This window comes from Kogia breviceps, chromosome 10 (genome assembly GCF_026419965.1).
Source record: "Kogia breviceps isolate mKogBre1 chromosome 10, mKogBre1 haplotype 1, whole genome shotgun sequence".
Lineage (NCBI taxonomy): Eukaryota > Metazoa > Chordata > Mammalia > Artiodactyla > Physeteridae > Kogia > Kogia breviceps.
Genome location: NC_081319.1, coordinates 44,962,240 through 44,968,938, shown reverse-complemented (window position 1 = coordinate 44,968,938; position 6,699 = coordinate 44,962,240).

Genomic DNA, 6,699 nt, shown 5'->3' with positions numbered 1-6,699 from the left:
CCCTCTTGCTTGGATAACACTACCTTTGTTACTTATGTGTTCTAATGACTAGAATAAGTTATTTCTATCTATTCATTTAAATTCTACTTGATGTAAAGACATTTGAATAATTTAAATTATGATTGAATAATGATTCTATTTTTATGGAACATTTCCACCCACCGATCTGGCTTAACTGAAGAGTATATTGCAGGATTCTCCTAAACATTCTTCATTTAAGATTAATATCCACATGAAGAAAAGCTTTAAATGTTTTTCTCATCATATCGTCATAGAATTACTTGGAATATCTCTACAAAGGTATTATCTGATTTCCAAAACCCAGGTGATAGCTATTTTTTTCACTCTGTATTTTTACTTGAACAAAATTCCAATGTTCCTTAAAATAACTAAGCGCCCTCCTAGGTTGGTGTCATAGGAGTTTATCTATGAAGAGCTCAGAAATTCTGTTCTGTTCTCTGGGCATACATGGTCAGCGTGCTTGATTGTCTCTCCTGTTTCTGCCTGATCTCATATTAAAACTATTCTTTTTATTCCCTCCTCTCAGTAAATAGAAAAGTTTCTTTGGTTATTTTTTTCTCTGAAAAAAAGTAATATATGTTTATTCCAGAAAGCACAATCACAGAAAGAACACACAGGACACAACTGCTCCAACTGCTATTAAAACCTGGTGAATATGATTCAGATCTGTGCTGTCCAAACTGGCAGCCACTAGGCCCATGTGGCGACTGAGCACTTGAAATGTGGCTAGACCGAATTGAGATGTGTTTAAGATGAAAACACACATCAGATTTTAAAGATTTCACACACACACACACACACACACACACACGCAAGGATGGAAAATCTCTCAATAATTTTTATATTGATTACAGGTTGAAATTATAGTGTTGTGGATATGTTGGTTAAATAAAATATATTATCAGTTATATTCATTTCTTTTTACCTTCTTTAATGTGGCTTCTAGAAAATGTAGAATTACAGGGCTTGCATTATATTTCTAATGGACAGTGCTGCTTGGATAATCATTTTCTGTGTGTCTCTGTACCTATATACGTATTTTAAGAGCAAGATCATGGTACTTTCTATTTCATAACCCACATTCTTCACTTATTATTATATTGTTGGCATATTTCCATGTCTATAAATATAGTTCTTCAAGATTATTTGTAATAGCCACAACGTTCCACTGCAAAATCAGACCATAATTTCTTGAACCAATATCCTATTATTAAACAGTGAAATGTTTCCATTTCCACTATTAAAAGAGCATTGTAATAAATATCCTTGGGCCCACATCTTTGCTTATGTGAGTGACTATTTTATTAGACTAATTTTCCAAAAGTAAAATTGCTAAACCAAAAAACACACATTTTTAGGACTCCTGTTACTAACTAAAAACTATCAAGTCACTCTCTAAAAATGTGGTGCTAATTTAAACTCATCAGCAGGTATACTTGGGTTCATTTCCTTATAGCTTTCCTTTACTGATTGTTATGGTTTAAAGAAAAATCTCACTGTCTTCATTTTACTACTTCTGTTGTAAGTAAAATGAAAGTGTTCTCCATTTTTATTAGCACTTTGTGATTCAACTTTTGTAAACTAACTTCATGTCTTCAGCCCATTTGTCTTTCAGAAAATTCCTCTTTTGTTATTGACTTACAAGGATTTTTTTATAGATTAATTATATTAATCCTTGGTCACATATGTTTCATGCATTTTTCTTAGTTTATTTGCCTTTTAATCTTTTATGTTATTTTTTGATGTTCAGAGGTTTTAGTCCTCACATAATTTTCTTTTAAGGTAACTGCCCTTGAGCTGATGTTAAGGAATTCCTTTCATACTTTAAAATGATGTCGTTATTCAAGTATAACCTTTTCCAGTATATTCTTGGTGAAATGTTTTATATTTATTCCCTTATACCATATGGAATCTATTTTTGTATAGAAATTATGAGGCTTATCTTTTCAAAATGTTTAGCTAGACATCCCAATTCCATTTATTAACCAGCTGTCCTTTTTTTCATTTGTTTAAAAAGTGAGCTAACATGGAATGATTGAGTCCATACAAGGTCAAGTCCATGTAACTTCACAGAAGTAGGATGGAAAAGACATATACCTGGGTCTAGGATATAGGTGGGCAGAAATCAGGTAAATCAGAGTGGAAGAAGAGGAAGAAGGGGACAGGCTACCAGCCTTCTGTATGTACTGTTCCCAGTCATGAGTGACCTTAGTTGAGTCTATGGTTTTAACCTGTTCAGAATCGTGTGCCACTTAAAAAATCTGAGTAAATTTAAGGTGTCTTGCCCCAGTAAACTGTGTACACATATCCATCTTTGAACATAATAGCATGAGGTTTACAGATCCCCTGAAGTCTGGCCAGGGACTTACTGGGGTACATAGACCTCAATGAAGAGGACTCTTTACCTTGTGGAAGAGAAGATCAAAGACCTAGAGGTAAGTCATACTCCAGGTAAAGGCAGGTACAGGGTTCTACTCCTCTCTTTATGCTGTCGTACTGAATACCTGCCAGTCCCCAAACTAAGACTATACTTCTCAGTCTCAGGCCTCTGTTCCTACTGACATCTTGTCTAAAATGGCATTTTCTGCTGCAGTGGATATTGCCTCCTGAGCATCCATTCTCCACCCTGAAATTTCTATCAGAACCCAAAGTTTTGTTTAGTTATTCTTCCACTCCAGGAATGGACCCCACCCCTCCCAGCACCAGGGGTGGATCCTGGTTGACTCAGACCAGCCAGGACACTATATTCTTTGGCCACAGTCATTGGTCCAGGAGTGGACATGTGATCTAAGCCACACACTTGATGGAAATGGAGGTCTCTTGCTTGGGCAAATGCTGGAACACAAGCACTCTCTCTCCCACTGGACACAAAAGGGGAAGCAAAGGCACCTCCTGCTGCTGTTAGCCATCCAAACAACCAGCTTTAGAACAAAGGCAGCACCATGGAAGGCAATGTGAGGAGTGGAGGAAATGCCTTAATGAGATGCTGAGCCACCAGATCCATCATCCTTGAGGGCTGCCCTAAATCAGGCCTCCTATTACTCAAATCAATAAATTACTCTTGTTGTTTAAGCTATTTTGAGTCATGCTTTTTGTTCCACATAACATAAGTTTCCTAACTGATACATCCTTGCCTAGGGAAACCCGGCCGAGACACTACCTTCTCTGTGCCTTCCATGGTTAAGCCAGGTAGAAGGGATGCCTCCCTCCAGTGCATCTCTACAGCCTTTTGTTCTTCCCTCTCATATTGTATGAATGCCCCTTACTAGACTGTACACAAATTGTAGGTCAGGAACCACAGCTTGGGACCTTTCACATCCTCACAACACCTAGCTGTTAGCTGGTGTTCAGTGACTTTTTGAAAGCTACACTACGATTGCCTCACTCCATGACTGGGTCTGTGGCTTCCTTTATCACCAAGATAAAGTTTTTTAAAAGGGCTGAAAGAAAGGTTAACAGAAGTTTCCCTGATGCCCAGAGAACCAGCGAGTTTCACAGGTTGTGATTCACCAATCTGACTGTATTTTTCATTCACTGGAGAATTTTTTAAAATACAGAGGGACTTCCCTGGTGGTCCAGTGGCTAAGACTCCATGCTCCAAAACAGGGGGCCTGGGTTTGATCCCTAGTCAGGGAACTAGATCCCACATGCCACAAATAAGAGTTTGTATGCCGCAACTAACGATCCTGCATGCCTCAACTAAGACCCAGCACAGCCAAATAAATAAATCAATATAAATTAATTAATTAATTAATTAATTAATTATAGATTTTTTTGAGGGGGTTGGTTAAACAGGTAAGAGTAACCTCACATATTTACTACTAAACAGCAATAAATAAGTGGTCAGAACACTATCTATTATTAATAAAGGAGTGAAAATGGTGAAGGAAATCAGAGACGCTGATGAATCTCAGGGCAGAGTGGGATTGGAAAGGGGCATCACAGTTCAGAGGAGACAGAGAGAAGAGCTTGAGAAAAGTGCTGGTTGCTGGGTTGGTGGGTAAAAAGAGTGGGAGTGGCAAAGGGCCACAAATTGAAATGACTCCTACCCCTAGGGCATGTAGCATCAGAATTTGCCCCTAGGAGAGGAATTCAAAATAAATGAACAACATGATTGGAAGTCTGATGAAGAGGCTGCACCTTTGGGCTTGACTCTTTCTGTCTTGATATTGAGGGTCACTGAGTCATCACCTGGTCTCCCTGGGCCCCCTAAAATGAAGCCTTCTGGTTCATCCATCTGGTCTACTTATACAGAGCTTACAGGCAGCCTATGAAGGAAATGGAACTTCAGAAAGGTAGGGAAAACTCCAGCCACTTATCCATATTAATTGCCATAGTTATTCTTTCATGTATAAAATGGAACAACCAAGATTCACCAGCTACTGCAGCACACAAACAGAACAAATAAGATGGGCCAATAAGAATAGACAGAACAGTGGCCCCAGAAAAGCAGAAATAATTTCTGAAGGAGGAGAGAACTTTAAAGAAATCTAATTTCTCTCCAGAAAAAGTTAAGTGGCTACCTCATCCATTAAGCAAGAACATGCAGCTATAAAAAAGGAGCAGTAAAAGAATAAGTTCATAAATTATATATATAATATATAATTTTACACATGCTTATTTTATATTTGTAAAAATTACATGCATATATATGTACATATCATTTAAATTCAGTTTGCCCCACTAGAATGTAAGTTCCATGAGTGCAGAGACTTTGTTTTTTCCATTTGCTGTGTTCCTACTACATAGAATCTGATACAAAGAAAGAAAAATAAAAATATAAACAACCCAAAGGAAAATAGAAGGGGGTGAAAGGGATACTACGGATGAGCTAAAATTCTTGCCTTTCAAGGTAGAGAGTCAGTAGATATTTCTTAAAGTTGAGAAATCACGAGAAAATATTATAGGACTTCCAGGTCAAGATGGTAGATTGAACACGAGGATATACTTTTTCTCTGTCTCAAATCCGAATAACATTTGGAAACTGGAGAGTAGATGGATGAGGACTAACTTTCTTAACTGACCTGGGGCACCTGAATTCCAGGCTTATAGGAGAGAAAGTTGTGTAAGTTCCATTGGTAAGAGATGGGGTGCAGAGCGTGTACGGTTTGATAAGGTAGAGGTGAGATAAAAGAGGACTGGACCTGCATCTTCTGAAGAGGGAGGATGATAAATACTAGAAAGTTGAGAAGTGTGTGTGTGTGTGTGTGTGTTTGTATATACATTATACCTATATCTATCTATCTATCTATCTATCTATCTATCTATCTATCTATCTATCTATCTACCTACCTACCTATCTATCTATCTAAAACTTAGTATATGGAGGTAACTACCAAAAGAATCCGCTAAAAGAATTTAAAGTAGTTAACTCTGAGGAGAGCAAAATGAGAAGGGGGCTTCTGTTGTTTGTAACAAATTTTGTTGGACAATTTATAAGCTGTGTACCTACATAACCATAATAATTTTTAAATTGTTGAATAACAATAAAAAGTTATACACTACCAGGTGAAAACAAACAGCTAAAAGTGGTCACCTCTGGAGAGCATGATTATGATGGAGGGGGCTGAATGAAGCATAGAAATATTTTCATACCTTTAAATGCCGTTTGAGCTTTTGTCTCCATCTGTGTTCAATAAATATCTCTCTTTCTTTCTATCTATCTATTATAAATAGACTGATTACAAAAATAGTCAAGATAATTGTCCACCTTGTATCCATGCCCTTGTGTAGTACCTTCTGCGTTGGTCTCCGACTTTGGCCACTTGACTTGCAATGGCCAACGGGACAGTAGACAATGGGACACAAATGTGATAGAAGCTTGAAAAGTGCTTGTGCATTGGGGTTTGCTCTCTCTTGCTGCTCTTGGAACTCTTGACACTGCGGTCATATAAAAAAGCCCAGGCTAGCCTGCTGGAGGATAAGAGAACATGTGGAGCAGGTACCAACTGTTCCAGCTGAGGCTCTCTTAGAGCAGCTAGCCCCTGGTCAACCTGGCAGCTGACCACAGAGGCCCAGCAAGACCAGCAGAAAAACCACCTAGCTGAGGCCACTCCAAATTCCCCACTCACAGAATCACAAGCAACTGAACGGTTACATGTATAAGAATGAAATTAGAACATTCTTTAACACCATACACAAAATTAAACTCAAAATGGATCAAAGACCGAAATGTAAGGCCAGGACTATAAAACTCTTAAAGGAAAACATAGGCAGAACACTCTGACATAAACAGTAATATCTTTTTTGATCCATCTCCTAGAGTAATGAAAACAAAAAAACAAACAAATGGGACCCAGTTAAACGTAAAGATTTTGCACAGCAAAGGAAACCACAAATAAAGTGAAAATACAACCCACAGAATGGAAGAAATATTTGCAAATGAAGTGACCAACAAGGGACTAATTTCCAAAATATACAAACAGCTCACGCAGCTCAATATCAAAAAACCAAACAATTCAATCAAAAAATGGACAGAAGATCTAAATAGACATTTCTCCAAAGAAGAATACAGATGGCCAGTAGACACATGAAAAGATGCTCAACATCACTAATTATAGAGAAATGCAAATCAAAACTACAATGAGGTACCAATTCACATTGGTCAAAATGGCCATCATCAAAAAATCTACAAACAATAAATGCTGGAGAGGGTGTGCAGAAAAGAGAACACTCCTA